At 47.6% G+C, this 19,620-nt stretch overlaps 1 protein-coding gene across 2 annotated transcripts in view; it reads left to right on the forward strand.

Moving 5' to 3' along the window:
- The first annotated feature begins 112 nt into the window (after positions 1-112).
- Positions 113-19,620, forward strand: part of wasf1 (WASP family member 1) — a 53,138-nt gene continuing 33,630 nt past the window's right edge. For both annotated transcript variants that reach the window (XM_056581614.1, XM_056581616.1), the window contains exon 1: positions 113-581. The gene's annotated coding sequence lies outside the window, so the exon portion shown is untranslated. The remainder of the gene's footprint in view (positions 582-19,620) is intronic.

The following is a 19,620-nucleotide window of genomic DNA, read 5'->3' on the forward strand; positions in this document are numbered from 1 at the left end:
TAGAAAAAATGTCCAGTTAGGAGATACAAAAATGGAAATTCATTGGAACAATTAACGTTTATAAAGTAAGTTTTTATTTAGTATATTTATTTAGACGGCCGAGCGTGGGTGGAGGTAACCAGCCAATCAAGCCTACGCGCACGTTTTCTGCTGGGCATGCCAAGCAGTTGTACGGGACGCTCCAGCGCTCCAACAATAGAGTGGTGCGTACCATTATGTCAGTTCGCAATAGGTGCATCTCCACAAGATCAAACGTGGTTTCACTTACTTTGCATTAAGAAAATCTGAAATTGTAAATGCGTACTAAAGCAGTGGATATGCCTGCCGCAATGTATGGGATCTACTTGATTGCAGCCGATTAATTACCCTTAACACTACATTCGTTTCTGTGGATCCCTTTCTGAAGGGAGTGACTTGATCCATCTCCACTGCTGCTTTTTACCAGGACTCCTTTTACACAGGGTATCAGTGGCACTTCTAATATGGACCCAGGCTGGAGATTGCGATTACTAGATACGATTGAACGCTCTTAACTCACTAGGAATGGGAAGAAAATAAGACGAACCGAACACACTTATCAGGTAGGCGTAATGCAATAATGCAATTCAACGAATAACTTCTTCATTTCAGGTAACATGCCTACTCTAGAAACAGTTACTAATGGTTGCTTGCAGATTTGCAATGTTGGTAGTATTTCAACAGAGCTCTAACCATCAATATTATACGCTGGCACAGGTGACAAGTGTTAAATGCAATTTATAAACGTTATGGCGTAAAAAGAAATGCAAACAGTGTTACATTTCACCAATTTAAAGTTCCCTTGCGACATCGCGAATGTTGTGTATACATTCACAAATTGTATAACTGTATGTGAACAGTATGCTCCCCTTTTGCACAAACTGCATTAGATGCATTGGCATTCCGGACAATTTAATGCAGAGCGATAACATGCATAGATCATCCTCCTGTCCATTTTAAGCAACACTTTATCGTTCAAGTGTAGTAAAAAAATAAGAAAGATTAGGTTTGCGAGTTGAGACGCTGTTGTACAACCAATAGCTTTTGCATGGCGCGACTACATTTTTCCCACGAAGAAAGCATCGCCTTGCCGAGAGAGGATAGGGACTGGGGTCGTATTCCAAGCTCGCTGGGTTTGCAGTAAAGGGGGGATGGTAGCCCCTCAGCCTAATGAACAAAATGCTCTGTGGTATTTGGAAACGTTATGTTATTTCAAATGTTATAGGGAAAACTGACCGGGAAAAAAAAGCAGGGTCATAGAAATACATATTTTTGTTAGCGGTATAGGAACCCATATAACGAAATACAGAGTCCCATCTGGTTCTGCAGCTGGAACACAGTGCAAGACATTTGACCAGAACGTGAAATGGGCATGGAAGTGTATCGTTATTTGTCCTCTGCATTGATAAAAGGGTTGAAACATACTGGTATCTTTAAATGTACCAAAAGCAAGCTTTCCAATCTCCCGTTGCATTGACTGTTGCAACAAACTCTCATATTGACAAATTTTGAGTCAATCGGGAGGAAAAAAAAGCTAGAAATGATACCCGCTTTGAACATTGGATTAGCAGACAAAAGATGAAGTGACATAATGCTGCTGCATTGGGTATTGCATCAGAGCAAAATCAATACTATTGGAAGCTTAACAAATCACAAGGAATACCCACATCATTCCCAACATATTTTATTAATCACAATGCAACAGGTAATCTGTGGCCATCAGAAACAGACTCAAGGCAGTGGGACTTGTCCCTAGGTGTATGGAACTAACACCTGGGACTTGATGCACTGTACTAGTCATATAATGCCAATGCACTGAGCAATAGTAAAGGTTGCCACAGACAGTAGCCTAGGTCATGTTGTTGTAGAGGCAAACAACAGCCTTGACCTCTCAGACTAAATAGACTGATGGGGCTGCAGCTGTTACAAGTTTGCTGCACTGCCCACCAAACATAGGAGAACAGAGCAGGCCTATTCATGGATTTAACTCACATGATCCTTGCATCTATGTTCCGGTGCCAAATGCCTTTATTTGACTGAGTTACCAATATTCGGTCAACGGAGAAAGACACGTTTGAAAATGTCATGCATAACTCAAAGAGAATCCCATCCATTATCTTCTGCTTAAATCCTGACTTAAATCATCTCCGATGCTCATCATCAGTCATGTGTCGTATTCTTCTGTGTTGTGTGTTTGGTTTGAAAGTATGCATCTCGTTCGCTTATAGAGTGCAATTGTTTAAGGTCATGCCATATTTTTTAAGTATGGCCCCCCTTAAATCAAGGGACCCCCCTTGATTTAAGGGACCTCTTCTCCAAACGGTACAGAAGGGATATTTCAGTAGTGGCGTTGCAACTTGCAACCCATGATCTCCTTGGACCTTTTGAAGGCCACGGACCTTGTCAGAATCTGGCTGAACCTGTCTTTTTTGGCATTTGCTTTCATTGCAATCTACTAGCAGAGAGGAATGGGGAAGGCAAACACACACAACTATGGTGTCCGACACTTAAGACTTTCAGGATTCTTAGTTAAGGAATATAATGCAGAATACATGTCAATAGCTCTTCTTAAGATAATGTTCATAGAAACAGCGATCGGATTTTCCCATCTCCCTCTGAGGAGATAGGACAAAGAGACACGCTGACCTGGGCTCTCTGTGAACAAAAACTAATGTCCTTGGTATCTCACCCTGTCCTCGTATAGCTTTTTATCCTTTTCGCGCAAGCAACCATATACAGCCTCCATAAAACATGGATGAAGAGCAGAAGGTATGAGACGGAAATAAACAGAAAAGGTATTTCTTCTTCTTTAGGTGCACACATCGATTATAGGTCAGCTTTATAACCCAAGCCGGGATCTCAGCTAATTGGGGTTCTCTAAATAGAGCGCAACTCAATTCAGAGTGTTTCTTCTTAAGGGGGCAACATTCCAGCACAAATCCTAGTTTTTGTTTTTCTATCTCCATCGCTCTCTCTCTGCCTCTCTGGGCTCCTGAGGCCGCTCGCGGTAGAGCGAGCTTTGGCATCTCTCCTGCAGAGGCTTATTGGACCTCTCTTACTTGTTGACATTTCTATGATCCTCTGCCAGTCCTCTGCCACTCTGGTTATCCAATGCCAGCGACGAGAACAATGTCTGTCTCCCTCTTTCTCCCTCCCTCTGTCTCTCTTGTTTTCCCCCAGAGTCTTATTTGCTTGCTTGCTCATGACGAGAGGGGCTGATGGCATGACACGGAGAATAATAATAATATAAAAGAGTTCAGAGAAATATAAAAGGAAAGAGTGCAAGTGGAAAACAAGGAACATCAGTGACTGCTGCCTGCTCACATGAAGTTAATGCCGGCAAGGGATTCCGGGAAAGAGGACGGAGATGTAGTGAGAGAGACAGAAAGGGAGAGGGATGGTGTGTGTTTCGGCGTTCGTGCATGGCCTGGATAAGGAGTTCCTCTCTGTGGCTCCACTATCTCCCAGCTGTTGCGATCATGCACGGCCTCCCGTATACACAAGAGGCCATTGTTGTCCCTCACTGGCCCTGGCCACGGGCTCCATAATGCCGCCTCTGTCTGAGGTCTTTGCCCGGACCCACGGCGGGGCACCAGGGCTTGGTTCAGCCTCAGTTCTGACTGGTGGCCCTTGTGTCTCTTCCGCCTCTGCCACCGCCTCCATCGCCACCTTCCTGGCTTTCCCCACAACTTTCTCAGCCTGGCCTGGCACTGCGTGGCCCTTTTTCTCCTCAGAGGCCAAGGTGCCAACACACTGAGTTTTTAGCCAACTATACCATGGAGTATCTGTGAGGGTCCGCTCTCAGTGTATTCGCGTTCCCTGTTGGTTCTATATTTTGTATCAAGCAGTGGTAAGGCAGTCTTATTACTCTTCCTAAACAAACGGCCCGTTCTTCCTGTTCTAATGTCTTCCCCGCTCCGCCGCAGTGATTCTAGTCATTTCTCTCACACCACTCTCTTTCTTTCGACCCTTTGCTTTTTGTTTAGTTTTTCCCCCTGCATCATCATTCTCCCATGGGCGAAGAGGGCGTCGCTGTCAACGGCATCTCCGAGCAAGTTGACAGGGACACTCAGAAATAAACCTGTCTCATTGTTGTTCTCCCATGTGACTGCCACCTTACCATCCCCCACCCCCCCACCCTGATCCCTGCCTCTTCCTCTTATGTACCTCTTCCCTCTCATCTCCTCCTCCTCCTCTCTTATGTCTTCTATCAAAGTTTTAAAGTGCAAGTGGTGGTTTATTTATATTGCTTGGCTGCGTCTCCTCCACTGTCACTCATATGTCTATCACAGTAGGCCCCCCTGCCGCAGAGGGCCGGGGTCGGGCCCGGCATTGCACCACAGCGCCCCCACTGGTCTCTGCTGGTAACACAGCTGCTGTGTTGCAAAGCACTCGCAGTGTGAACTGTGCTACCATGTTGTTTCATGATAAGCCCTACTAGAGAGTCTCCCACTCATACCATGTTAAGCTCAAAGGTAAGCTAAAATACTCTGATACTATAAGGGCGTTGCGTTGAGTAAATATCTTTATTAAATGACTTTAGGGACTATTACTTAAGAATTATTTCCCTGCTTTGGATCACTTATGTAAACACTGATCCCTTCCATCCTAAAGTTCGGTTCTTTTAAGGAAACATCCTCAGCAGGAAGTAGTCTGCAGCCAAAGTCTTGTGGGCAGACTGGTTTCAATGAATGGCTCAAAGGCTTGGATTGTCTAATTGTTTGTTCGCAGCCTCGGTAAACAGCTGCCTGTTTGCTGATGGAGCTGCAGACGGAAACCTTCAGGACTCATCAATCAGCCTGGAGTCCTAAACCACGGCGGCCCCCGGGGAACACACCCTGGTAGTTGGCATTAGTTTGGACTTGTTCTGAATTTCTAGTTATTTAATTGAAGCAGTCATTCTGTCATTGGTATTTTCGCTGTGGGATGAGATGGGATGAGATGGAATGAGATGAGATGCGCGCCCCATCACGAGCTGTGGCTCGCTTAGTTTGGACACCACCATGCGAGTGTGGGGTGACGTTTGCGTGCCGCCTGACTGGCTGTCAGACTAGATCGCCGTTATTCCCCCGCACTGCACCTAATAAGAAGGATCTGAACTAGGGGTTGCAATGTCTATTATGTTGGTGTCATGTCACAACCACCGATTTCACCAAACAAAACAAAGTCATCCTTATTTTCGGGAGTGTGAGTGAAGAAAACAAACGGCCGACCCTTGATTTGATTGCTGTAGCTGTTCTGATGTAGCTGTTCTGCACTCGTATCTGTTTGTTTTGCCCTTGAAGTACTGCTTGTGCAGCGCTTTACGTTTTGTTGTTTCAAAAGTGGTCGCACGCTTTGACTCACTTGCAAGTTTCTTTTGAATACAAAAAAGAAGGTCTAGCTGTACATTTTAGTTTGTCGGTAACCATAGACCTGATCTGGACAATTACTGTGATCTCCAAGGGGGAAAATGAATGGGCAGCCATGCCAGAGGCCGCAGGGGGTGAAATGGTGTCAGGCTTCGTTTCTCCATTGCCAGGTATTAGGAAAACCCGAGAACCAGGGTTTCGCATGGCGGGCCCGACCCGTTCCCTCCACAAAGAGCTCCACCACTGCAGACACAATAGGGTCAGTTAGGGCCTGCGTGCGGATGCCGCGCCCCCAGCTGTCATTATCATGCCTGCCTACGAGTGAACGTAGTCCGATACTCTCCGTCTCTCTTCCTCCTCATCCCTGCCTTTTTTCCTCTTTCTGTTTCTAACCACACAGCATCAAGTTTAACCCATGAACAGTGGGATACTGTAGCCTTTGTATCAATGGATCCAGCTACTAATGGTGTGCTGTGTGTGTGTGTGTGTGTGTGTGTGTGTGTGTGTGTGTGTGTGTGTGTGTGTGTGTGTGTGTGTGTGTGTGTGTGTGTGTGTGTGTGTGTGTGTGTGTGTGTGTGTGTGTGTGTGTGTGTGTGTGTGTGTGCTTCCATTTTGCACATGCGGTGCCAACATCAGTGTGCCTGCAATAAAGACCTCTGTTGTGTTTACATGCCAAGTGGGTGCAGGGCCCCTTCACAGGGCTGGAGGTGAGAGGTTAGAGTGGTCAAGAGGGTCAAGACATTATTTAATATGGTTTGGACCCTTACCCACTAAACCTATCCCTAGCCCTCACCCGTAGGCTAATGCTATGTTATAATACTTATTACCTCTTTAACTGATGTTAATTATTGGTTGATTAAAGATACACTGATTGGTCAGGTCTTAATCTACTGTAAATTTGCTCAAAAGGAGGCAAGTGCAGTCCACTTGAAACTGTAATTTTCACGGCACATTTCACTCAAATAATGGCTCTTAAATGTAACCTAATGCACTCTTAACTCTTTTATGTGTCCTCGATTACATAAGTCATTTCAAAACGCAATGAGGTCACTTCCAAAGTGCCATGCTGCAGCTGCTCTGGACATTTATTTTACAACATTTGAATATGCAAAGTTAAGCAAACCACTGATCCCATAATGGGTATCAGCATCTCCCTCTCTCTTTCACTCTCTCTTCCCTTTCCAGTCACCACTCTGCTCTCACATCGTGCCTCCCCCAACTGTTCATTTGAATATTTCCTCTCTCTCTCTCTCTCCCCCTTTCCTTCTCTCTGTCTCTCTCTGTCTCTCGCACCCTTCCACGCCCGGGCTCCCTGTCTTTTCCACTGATTGGGTTCCATTGATCCAGAACGTTGGATGCCTCAGGTTGCCGTGGCGATGGGATGTTGAGTGATAGGGGGCCTGGGAGATGCGAGGCGTGCTGCGTTTATCATGTCAGCTACTGTAAGGCCTTTGTGTCAGGACTCAGGACGTCTGTATTCAATTACAGACGACGCAGCCCTTCCCATTAGGATTTTCATCAGCACTCATTTTTCTTCTCGCACCCCCGCCCCGTCAAGGGCTGGAGAGCGGGGGGGGGGGGGGGTGAAGTAGCGTCGGACCGGCGAGGAAGACGGAAGAGCGTTTGTTAGGGGGACGAGGAATAAACAGGCAGGAGAAGAAAAAAGATGGAGCCAGCCGGAGAGAGGAGAATGCATGCAATTGAAGGGATGCGCTGTTTGCTCATCAGTCTGAGGCGCATAGCAGGCACACATGTGCTGGGGGGGGGGGATTGCATACAGATTGTCCCTCCTCCAACCCTTTCATCCTCCCTGCCTCTACTGTACTGCTGCTGAGGCGGCGGCGGAGCGGAGAGAAATACATTCCCATCCCATTCCCGGGAACGGGGGTATACGCTGAACAACGATGCCACGACGGGATCCTTCAATCCTTAACAGGCTCTCTCTCTAATGCGTGACTGCTTCCCTCTCTCCTTCAGTGCTCACAAGGAACGTGATTAGATGCAAGTGGGACACCCACTCCTCTCAAATGGCGAAAAAACGGAATCTCTTAAATGAATGAAAGAAGGGAAGAAGAGAGGAACGCGGCGGTGGCGGCCAAGGGACGCTCAGGGGCGGAGGCGCGTCGGAGAGGAAGCGAGCTCTTTAGCATCTTAATGTGTTTGACCACAATTTCTCAGCAGGGGTCCCTGTGTACACAGACTACTGCCGCCTTAAGTGAGAAGCCAATATTTAGCAGTTCATTTGCCGTTCGCAGCAAGGGTCCCCGCCGGCCCGCTTTGCTTCTCCCCCCTCATCTCCAGGAGGCAGGATCAGTCTTGGACCGTGACCAGTTGGGAAGGCGATCTGTGGCGGCGCGGCCCGCCGACACAACCCATCGGTGTGGCTTCACTATAGCGTCTCCCACGGGAGTTGTGTTGGAAACAAATATCCACCAGAGACGTCTGATACCATGAATTAAGGGATTTTTCATTTTTTTTTTAACTGCATCAATCCGGTGCGCTCTGAAAGGGAAATGAATAGGATTGATCTGTTCTTATTTAGTTTTATTAAGATCTGTTTCTTTATAAAGGAGTACGCTGTTATATTTTAGGCTTTATTCTAAGAGTGAACCGATAGTTTGGCTTTATTATAAATGTGTGGTTTTTCATATTAACTGTGATGCACTTCCAGTCTTCCACTTTGAAAGCAGTTAATGAGGAACACCATGTTGCAATTGCTCAAATACATCTGCCCCTATATGATGGCAGAAGAGTAACACAGCCAAGCTAAAAGAGTTTGCATTAAGTAATTTCAACCGGCTGGTATTTTTATTGAAGTAGGCCTGTGTTTTAATAAGGTTAATTATTCAGCTTTGCGTCCAACACGCAAAGCTTTATTCAAACAGTTCTTTCAACATCAACTGACCCAACAAAGGAAAAAACTCCTTTAATGCAGTCAGTGAATACGTTTGATACATTCTGTTATTTTCTGTCATCTTGGTGGTCCTCCGTTAGGCAACTACAGCATTGATGGGAGAGTGTCTTTATCTGGCAGCCAGTGGCTCTTGGCATGTGTCCGTCAGGCCCTCATTGCGGCGTCCCGTCTCAGGGGAGCGACATGTGAGGCAAGCATGTCAGCAAGCTTACTCTCCCTTTGTCTCTGATGTTCAAGGGTGACTGTGCAACATCAACTTCCCACGATGTGTTGAGATAGAGACTCCCTTTATGAATGAACCAGAGCTTCTGTAGAGAACTCCTGGCAGAGGTTGTAGACAATTGACACGTCAATCTGAGATAGATTGGCTCAATAATGACTTGGTATCGCAAGCTGTGGCATTCACCTGTTCGGCCTTAGACGTTTTTGGTGGTTAAGGGTCCACACATTGAACATCAAGTCCCCGCTAGCTGTGTTTGGGTTTCAGTGATAAGATGCACTACTTCCAAGTACACACAGCATTCACCCTCTTCTGTCTGAGCCCTGTGAGGAGGCGAGGCAGCTGAATGGCGGGTGGGCGTTTTTGGAGTATTTCGTCTATTCTCTGGCCTACTGTGTTAGCGTTTGGGTGACATGAAATATGCGCCAGCCTCTCCGGTAGAGACGGCCCATGGGAAAGGGGCCAAGGACACAACGATCCTTCTAAGACAAGAGCTTCTCTTACATAATCCATTCCATTTATAGGTCCCAGTGTATAGCAACAGTGTGGTGCTATGCTCGTATTACATAAGTGGGAGGAAAAGGAGTGCGACGCACAACTCTTGAATGATGCACTCATATCGGCTGTTAATGGACGGTGACGGTTATCCATTTTGTCCATGGCCCCTTTGCCCTTCCTGTTGGGCAGTGGGATGCCTATGTTGGTTAACAATTGCACACACACACACGCACACGCACACACACACTCTGTGAGTGTCCCTTTGCGTGCAGAGCTCCGGTGCCTCAGAAAGATTGTGGATGTGTGAATATGACTATTTCCTCTGAGGCGCCTGAGTGTTGTCAGCCATCCAGCTAGGCGAGCGCTGACTGCAGAGCCATGCTAGAATCCCTCATCCACTCCACTAGTGCCCTGCTTTCATCAAACCCCCTCTGGCTAATGACCAACCCAGCGTCGTGTTAACATGGAAGATTGCAGAAAAGATCTCTGCAATCATCACTATTTTGAAAGAGAGCTGACGTCAATTGGTTTGTCCTTTGATAGAGTGAGAGTGTTTGTCTACTTGTTCTCAAAGCAATGTTTCGTTGGCGTTAGGATAGTAGCCTAAGGCTGCAGAGTAATCGAAGACTTGAAGCCTTGAAGAAGAATCAATGTGAATCTCCCAGTTGATCCCAACCATCGCCCTCAGTTGACTTTCCTATCTGGCATTTAAATATATAAAGGATGACATTCATGGTCTAGGCCAAACGTCATGGCCACGTGTCCGTGGTCATGACGTGCATGCACTCGCATGAGTAGGTTCGAAAACGACGAAAACAAAAGCTTTTCTTCCATAAAAACGTCACATGATAAGGGCATGACGGATTAGGGAAGGACAGGATTTTCAAACCAAAAATGATTCAGCCACGCTTTCAAAAGTCTCAATTGTAGGGGTTCTTGGATGCTGTGCACGCTATGCATAAACGCGCAAAACCAACACGTTTCAAAACTAGAACATATCGGCGTGTATGTGGCATAGAACGTAGCCTATTGCTTAGATCAGCCATCGGTGTAACTCGGTTGTCTCGGTTACCGTCTTTTTGTTTTTATTCTCGCGTTTAACGCGTGATGCTCCACGTGGCTGCCGATGTGTCTTTATCGAGCACACGCTATCTGTAGGTGAAGCTGCATATTATCGGTCTGATTCAGCGTTGTTTTAATTATCAAAGAGGTTGGAAAAAGGCTACACCGGCCCAACCCTACGCTTGAGTAATAGCTTGTTTTTTTCTCGAGGCTCCCTGATCACGCGCATCCCGTGCACATCCCATTACCCCTCATCCATCAGAGTGATGGAGCGCCAGCTAAGCGCACTGCAGCTAACCCGGCGCGCTGCTACCCAGCCTGGGGGGGCCGCAGGCGGGCGCCCACGTGTCGGCTAAAGCCAGGGCTCGGGCGGGGGGGTGGGGGGGGGGAACCCGTATTACCGCGGCGGTTGAAGTCAGGAGGTCAAGTCGCTGCACGTTATGTAAATGTTAGCCGCGGCTCTGGGGGACACGGGCCTGGTTTGCGTGGCTGAACCTCTGAAGGAGTGATGGGTCCTGACGGACAGGCCCCAGCGACACCCGCCGAACACCGCGCCCCGGCTTCCCCCGCCTGTCGGATCCCTCTATGTGGGCTCTCTCTTGTTCGGAAAAAACAAAGGCCATCCCTCTAGTCTTTCTCCTCGTCCCCGCCCACTGCACTCTATTCCCTTATTGTGCTTTCAACACGCTAGGGAATAATGGAGCAATTACACGTCCGCCCGGTCTCTTGTCCGTTTTGCCTTCCAGAAGAAGTCTTGGGGTCCTCCGACCCCCACTTGATGGGCGTCTCGGCCCGGTCCTCTGGCGTGTTTAACGGCGGAGTGAAACGTTGGGCTGGGTTGGAAAGTGTCGACGGATCTCCACAGTTCAATGCTGGATAAAAGAAAGGGTGCAGAAATCCTTGTCAAACCGTGTTATTTCAGTCTGGTAGGCCTGTCTGAAGTGTGTGTGTGTGTGTGTGTGTGTGTGTGTGTGTGTGTGTGTGTGTGTGTGTGTGTGTGTGTGTGTGTGTGTGTGTGTGTGTGTGTGTGTGTGTGTGTGTGTGTGTGTGTGTGTGTGTGTGTGTGTGTGTGTGTGTGTGTGTGTATAGCGAAAAACCAGCGGTGTTTTCAGTGTAAATTGCTTTACATAAATGTGCTAATTTTCTTGCTGTGATATTTGCTGAAATTTTTATGATATTCCCCCCCCCCAAAAGAATATGACTGGAGCAGGTCAATTAGGCTCAGTGTGTGATGGGCTCATTATACAATCAAGAGAAAAACAAGATGTCTCGCATAAATGGTCCAGCAACGCAGACGGACTCGGATGCGCTTCATCCGGGATGGGGAACGCCGCAGAGCCCCCCTCGTGGGGACCGGACCCCAGAAGGAGTCATACAGGGGGGCTGCTGCCTGCACCGAGTGGGAGGCGAGTCACGGCCTTCTCCGTAGCCACGGTGGGGGTGGGGGCGCCATGACGGGTGTGGTCGAGCCAAAGACAACTGGGGGGAACGCCACGTTGGCCATTCAACCACTGAAAACGTTGAAGTATGACCACACACACACACACACACACACACACACACACACACACACACACACACACACGTCATTCTGTCCAGCCCTTTCCCCTATTAATAAAAGCTGCAGGGCTTGAATGATACCAGCGATAAGATGAAGGAGAGGCAGGGGACTGTGGGCGGCGAGGGAGCACAACCAAGAGGAAGGGGACGAGGAAACGGTGCAGCGTGTTACCTGCAGGAAGAAATGGATTAGGTTCCCTTTCAAGATACGCCGATAGGAATCAAGCTGAGGGGCTCACAATGCGCCCTGACAGCTGGAGGCAGCGGGGGGGCTGGAGGAGGGGGGGGGGGGGGTGCTCCTGTCTCTCTCTCCCCCCCCCCCCCCCCCCCCCCCCCCCCATCTCTGTTGTCGCAGGGCCTTTGCAGACAGCTGTTTGGAAGACATGGAGAGTGTGGTGAATGATTGAATATTAAATCAACCTTGATGATGGATGATGGGGACGCGTTGTTGTTTAAAGGGAATGCATGTGTGGGAGTATTTTTTTGCCCTTTGCTGCGTTTTCTTGTGGATTACGTGCTACCGGGCACGGCAGTGCGCTGTTGCGGTAGGGACTGAATGCGTTCTTATGCACTTGCGCTGTACGTAGTGTGAGTCAGTTAAATAATGGGGACAGCCTTAACTGAGATTCATCCAGCGACTTCAAATCTCATCTCGGCTCCCTTCCCTGAGGAACCCTTCCCCCCACACACACACACACACACACGCCTGGCAACCGTTCCAATCAATGCCACTATCATTGTTGGGTATCATGGCAGAGATGGTGCCATAGCCCTAATTTAGTCAATATTGTTCTCTCTCTGTATATCAATATACACACGCACGCACACACGCACGCACGCACGCACGCACGCACGCACACACACACGGTATGAGCAACCAAGCATTGGGGTTTCAGCATGTTGCTGTCAAAGAGGGGGAGATGAGATGGCAGGAGAAGCAGCCCACATGATGCCCATGGGCTGACCTCTTGACCCCTAGTGAAAAGCTGTTTCTCCAGAGAGAGAGAGGGGGAGGTGGGGGGGGGGGGGGGGGGGGGGGGCAGCCTGTGGTCAGGAGAGGGACCAACGCAGGCTGCAGTGGTATCGCTCAGGGCACACAGCTGTCACGCCCATATGATTTAGTGTGTGTTCAGGGTACACAATTTGATGTGTGTGTGTTACTTTGTGTGTGTGTGATGCTTCCGATTTGCAGAAGGGAACAGGGCTTTCTGTGTTTGTCTGCGCCGGGCATTTTCTGTCACATGGTTTGGTTTGGTCACGGATGCAGCTGAAGGAGAAGATAGGCTTGGTTTGATTCACTGGATCAGCATTGAACTCTAAAGTGTGTGTGTGTGTGTGTGTGTGTGTGTGTGTGTGTGTGTGTGTGTGTGTGTGTGTGTGTGTGTGTGTGTGTGTGTGTGTGTGTGTGTGTGTGTGTGTGTGTGTGTGTGTGTGTGTGTGTGTGTGTGTTGTTTATGACTTTGGGCCTTCTTGGTTCTGCATGAAGGTCTGCAGCATTCCTTTGATTGAAAAGCACTGGGTTGAAGGAAAATGACTACCCGCCAGTCCAATGCGTTGCTTTGGTTCCAATTCAGACAATTTCTGTCTATCAGAAAGCAGAAATGCGGATTGATGAAATGGCGGATTTTACACAGAACTCCCCAATCCTTCAGTGTGTACCGATACTCTGATGTACTGAATATTACCTGGCCACACACACACACACACACACACACACACACACACACACACACACACACACACACCAAGGGCACCTTGAGGACCCAACAGTTTATCCTGCACAAACCGTTCGGACGGAAGCGGCTCAGTCATGTGTGGCCACAGAATCGCTGCATCCCCCTGGGACGGCCTATTAGATGTTTGCACAGCTGTCATGATCACCTTCCAATTGGTTGAATTAAGCTTACAAATCTCTCTCTGCCGTGGCCAGCTTTCCCTCCATACCCTGTAATTGCCATCGAGGTGATCGTTATTGAGAAAATTAACCAGAGCAGTGCTTTAAACTGCTGTTCTAATGGAATCGAAACCCCTGAACCATTTGCTCAGACCAGGGAGGTCATTGCTAACAATGGCTTGCATTGATCGCTTGAGCTGGCACTATTCATTCTGAGGCTTGTTAAAACGTGGCACTTTTAAAAATTTTGAATACCATCATTCGATCACCGCCTATTTTTCATATTTTGGATTCAAAACATGATTTTAAATTTTTGGACGCGCCGTTCTGTTCTTTCTGGACACATATTTACACAGTGGCGAACAGATTACGAGTTCTGAGCTGGGAAATGAAAGACAATTATGTGCGGTCTAATAAAACAGATCGGGGAAAGATGACTCCTCATCTAGTCCACATCGACTCACACTTGAAATAGTACTTGCTCTTGTTCTTGACATCAGTATTAATATCCCTCAGATGACGGGGTTGTCATGTTTGACAACTGATCATTGTCAAACATGGCACATAGTATAGTAATAGATGGCGTGCAATGAATGACATGGTGCAATATTCACCTGAGGTATCACCTGAGCTGGTAGCCTTTTCTCGGCTTCCTTCCCTGTCGACCCTCACTTTTTTGGCCCTATCCCTTCTTCGTTTGGCTACAATTTTTTTCTACTTTCTTAAGTCCTTTAACCCATAACTTCACAAAGCTCTCAACCTTAAACTTCAATCGTGTGTGTGTGTGTGTGTGTGTGTGTGTGTGTGTGTGTGTGTGTGTGTGTGTGTGTGTGTGTGTGTGTGTGTGTGTGTGTGTGTGTGTGTGTGTGTGTGTGTGTGTGTGTGTGTGTGTGTGTGTGTTTTGTCTTTTTGCCTGCCTGAGTGGAAAAATATATCCGCGATTGGCTAGTGGTAGGCCCTAATTCTCCACCAAGTGCACATACACACAACCACAAACCCCTATTGTGTTTATGTACTTACCTTTTTGTTTATTAAAAGATCCCGATTAGCTAAAAAAGGCGTAGTCAGCTTGGCGTCCTGGGGTTCACTGCTTACCCATCAAAACATACATAAATCAACAACATTAATATAATAACGCTCAATGATTTTGTGTCACATTAAAGTACAATAAGCTTGAATAAATGCAGAAACAATCCAAAAATAACACTGCTGCTTTGCCAATAACAAAGACGTTCTCATTAGAGGGAAGACGGGCTTCTCATGTGATTAGATGGCTGGTGATGGGTACAACAGACTTCTGCTGGTCGGCGTAGTCGCTTCGGGCAACAATTTGCCCTTTTCAAAAAGACCTGTTTACAGACATAAGCATGCAGCGCTCGTCTCTCCTCAGCAAAAAGATGTCATTAAAGTTGTGTGCTTTATTTTTATTTTTTATTATTCCCATTCGCAGGCATAACACGACATAATCTCTTGTTAGCGGAACCGGCATCGTTTCTGGAGTGCACGGCTCCTGATCGCGTCCCCCCCCCCCCCTACCTGTGTCGCGTTCGACAATATGGGAGACGGTATAATGACATTCTCCCCTCAAAGCCTAAACCAGTGCGCGCCGCCGTGCGCGTGCAAAGACATTCATTAGCGCCTTCATTATTCACGGCTGTGGTCCTTTTTCTGTGAACTCAGCGCATACCTCTTCTACTCGGTGCGTTCATTAGACTTCCCATGAATATTGAGCAGTGTGCGTGTCTGTGGTGATGATGCAGCATGTTTGTTGAATGAATGAGTGAATCTCTTAAGCACCGTGTAATGGCCCTGGAGAGCGAGGGACCCACGTGGGTTTGGTGTCGAACCACTCTGCCGGAAGTCATGTTGTGTCGTTAATCTTCTGCACATGAGAGACAAGATTGATTAGGATTGGAATAACCCAAGTTATGCCTGCAAATGTTTATAATCTCTGGTCCCTAGATTATGACGTGTTATTAAATTGAGACTAATCGAAACAGTTACTGATATTGCAAGCCCTTGTGTGGCCAATTAACGTACACTCATTTCTGAAGTGGGCTTTCTCTAGTCGAAAAGGTCAGACCTTTAAATACAAAGGGTAAGAGCCTGATATTGAAATTCAACCAAAGGGCACCGGTCGTGAATTATTAATAAAAAGGGATACAATGTGCGCTTTGTTGACGTATGTATCGTTTATGCTTCAATGAGCCTCTATTTCACTTATTGGTTTATAGACTCATTTGAAAAACGGCAAACAAGCCTTATTCCTGCCTCATGAGATTGCCACTATATATTTATACGTACATTAACAAAAAAAACGAACAATAACAAGCAGTATTGTGAAGTCATTGCGAGTGCCAAGGCAAATCTGCTGGTGGAAATTTCTGACTAGCTCGTTTGAATACTGTGAAATATTTGTTGTCAGGCAACATTATTATATTAACATAGCTTGGGTAGAAAATGAGCCACTGCCATCTTAGCACCTTTGTGCCGGTGTGCTACAAGACTGACACACGCACACACACACACACACACACACACTTCCCTGACTGTGGACACATACCTGTTTAGCTTGTGGGTGAGAAACGGGGACGGGAATGATCCAAGGATTCTAACTATGGACCAAAAGACCATTTTAAACTGTAATGATATTTTTCTCATCTCGACCCACACAAAAGCATACATTTCGGGCCTACATATCCATGCATGCATCATGAGGCATGAAAACAAATAGCAGCCAAGGTTTTGGGTGAATAATGCCGTTAGTGAAGAGAAATCTCCAACACATATTGGCACAGGTTTCCTCTGCGAGCCTGGTTGGCGTAGCTCTTTGAGACCAACCTGACAGCCTGGTGTGCTGCTGTATTTTTAGTGTGTGTGTGTGTGTGTGTGTGTGTGTGTGTGTGTGTGTGTGTGTGTGTGTGTGTGTGTGTGTGTGTGTGTGTGTGTGTGTGTGTGTGTGTGTGTGTGTGTGTGTGTGTGTGTGTGTGTGTGTGTGTGTGTGTGTGACACCAGAAGGTGTCATGTCACTGCTGGGAGGCGGAGGGTGGGCACAGCACTTTAATTGGCAGCCATACATTGGAGAGCTGGTCCAGTGACCAGCCTGTACATCATTGTTAAGATACTGGGTTAACGGGGGGGGGGGGGGGGGGGAAGACAGCTTATTTGTCAACAAACCTGACAGACAAACAAAAAGGGTTATATTTAGACGGGAGATGCGAAGCATGCCACTCGGTGCGCTCCGTTTACAAGCTGCGGGGCGCACGACATGGATACACCTCTGACTGAACCATCACATCCGCCGGCACGTCTAAAGGCCGATCACGTATCGTACTTATAGCAGCCACGAGTAAGGGACTCTTGGCTGACGCCACAGTGCTACGCAGCGCTGGCTCGAACCGCCGACCCCGTGGTTGGAATGACGAAACGCTCACCACTAAGACAGATGACTGCAGCCATTCTGGTTGGCAAATTATAGCACACTTAAGGGTGCGGAAGTGAGGTTCACCATAGAGGAGGCCTGTCAACGCTGTGACACATGCTCATAGACTCAGTGCTCTGTGAGTCTGGTTACCTCTCGTATTGGGACCCTGATTTCATCGGAGGGGAGCCTGACCTGGTTTTGAAAAGTTGCATATATTTAAAAAGAGTCTAAAATAAGACATTTTCATATCTCAGCGTGGAAGTCATCTTGATGATTTTCTCAAGCTGTTATCAGAGTTTAGTTCTACCTGGAGTGACTCTTTACGAAATGTACACATGCCTTTTCAGGATCCCTTCCTGAAAGGGTTTGCTTTGAAACTGTATGTTGAGGTACACAAAGAGAACGCTTACTATTCCCCATGTTGGTTTCCATCCGTACACGAGCATGGGAAGTTCTCTGAAGGTCTGATCTGAACCAGCTGTCGTGACCGCTCATACCAGTTTGATCCGCGCTCCCCCTCCACTGGTAACCCTTGCTCTGCCGCCTCTCCTGATTGGCTGCATTTCAGTATCTTAAGTTGGCTTCTGTTTATAGTGCAGAGGGGGGGAAGAATGTAACGCGCTGCAAAAACGTTCTTTAACCTAGGTTCTTGATAATGCTCCGATCTTTCTAGGCGATTGAACGAGCTCTCTGGGGATTTGCCGACGGTAGAAAAGTTTTGAATGAAACGGCGGAGACAACCATGAGGACTGTTGTACGGCTCTGCGGAGGAGGAGTTTCTGCATAAATCTGATCGCAGCGCTGATAAGAGGCTTGTGTTTCCCACTGGCAGACCACTTTGACGAACACCCGGGGCCCCGCTGTGAAACCCTCGATGGCAGTGTGTAAAACCAATCCAAAGTCTGGATTTAGTGTTTCTTTGTTGCACCGTAAACGTCCCCAGGGGCAGCCAGGTCTGTCCAGGGCATATTATCGATTGTTTGAAATGAACAGTCTCATTTCAAACCCGTTCAGCCTTGCATGGCGGCGTCCAATAGCCGAGAGTCCATTCGCCGTAGAAACAGATAACCTTTAATCAGTTACTATGAGCATGGCTGGACTAGGACCCCCAGGGGCCACTGGGCACGGCCTAGGCTGGAGCCTTTGAAGCTGTGCATTCATGTAGGCCTACTGCTGCTGAAAGGCTGTGTGCGATGGGTTCACTAGCCAAAGTTGTGGGGCTGGTTCCTCACGTGTCTGATGGGTTTTAGAACAATGCTGGACGCTAGGAACGTCCCGACATCCAAACTGAAAGTGAAAACAAGTGTAGCCGCATAGCGCAGCTGTGGTGGTGTGTTAAAGTCACAAACTACCGCAGTTTATGTAGTTCGAACGTTGTTTTTTTCTTTTAAGTTCGATAAAGATATGGTAAAGATATTGGATGCTCGACAGATTTTGAGGCTCTGAATCACAGCGGCCTGACAGAGGGAGATAGAGGTGATCACAGGTGTCTTGCTGTGTTTACCTGCCAGACCGTCGGACAGCAGCACTATTAAAAGTTCCCCCTATGGTTCTAACTTCAAAATCAGTCTTTAGAGGAACAGCCGAGCTCCGACGTGGGTGTAATGAACATGGGCTGTTAAAGTACTGATAAAGCTAATGATCTGGGCTCGACTTTCACATATTCAACGATCAACAACAAAAATAATCAAAAAAAGAAAAATTTAAAAAAAAAATGAAAAAAGATTAGCAACGAATAGTCTAAATAACGTTAACTCACTGGCTCAAAGGGAGTGTGCATCACTTATTGACAAGGCAGCATGACTCGGTGAGTGTGTAGACATGTACTTTAGGACTTTCACCAGCTACAGTCGACAGAACAAATATCGACTTTTGAAATAATCATAAGCCCCTCTGAGTAGCTCGGTCCACGGCTCAGGGCTATCTCTACTTGACCTGTGTGTCGATACTTGAACACACGCACGTCTGCTGTTCAATGACGCGCCAATAGTCTGATCTCTACATGGACCAGTGTTTCGGTGTGTTTGTGTGTGTGTTTGTGGTTGGGCGATTGTGTTTCTATATACGTTTGTGGCTTTCTTTGACCTCTGTACACACACACACACACACACACACACACACACTCCCCCCACCCCAGTGGGGAGTGTGTGTGTGGGGGTCCTTGACCTGCTGGGGCCGGGGGGTCCCCTGTTCTATTGTGCAGCAGTGTGAGTGAGTAGACACTCTATTAGGGGTTCATTACGGCCTCGTTGGGCGTATTGTCCTGGGAGCAATGAGCTGCACCGCAGGAGGCTGACCCCCGGGCCCCAGCGGCACGCGCCCTCACTTCCTGCTCGGGCCACCTCACTATGGATGAGGGCCCTTTGGAATTCAATCCCTCACTCTCACTCCTTCTCCTTTAGTCATGGCAACCTGTCTGTCTGTCTCTGTCTCTCTGTCTCTCTGTCTCTCTGTCTCTCTGTCTCTGTCTCTATGTCTCTGTCTGTCTGTGTCTATGTCTCTGTCTGTCTGTGTCATTTCATCTCTCATCATCACGCTTCCACACATTTGCTGTTCACTGAAACAGAGTTGTTGTCACACATCCACACCTGAACCCCTTATGCACCGTTGCTTGACTTTTCCACTTCCCCTGGGAGATTGTTACGCGACCATTGAGATCCCTCCACGGTCGTTGCCATG

Source organism: Gadus chalcogrammus, chromosome 21 (assembly GCF_026213295.1).
Source record: "Gadus chalcogrammus isolate NIFS_2021 chromosome 21, NIFS_Gcha_1.0, whole genome shotgun sequence".
Classification (NCBI taxonomy): Eukaryota; Metazoa; Chordata; class Actinopteri; order Gadiformes; family Gadidae; genus Gadus; species Gadus chalcogrammus.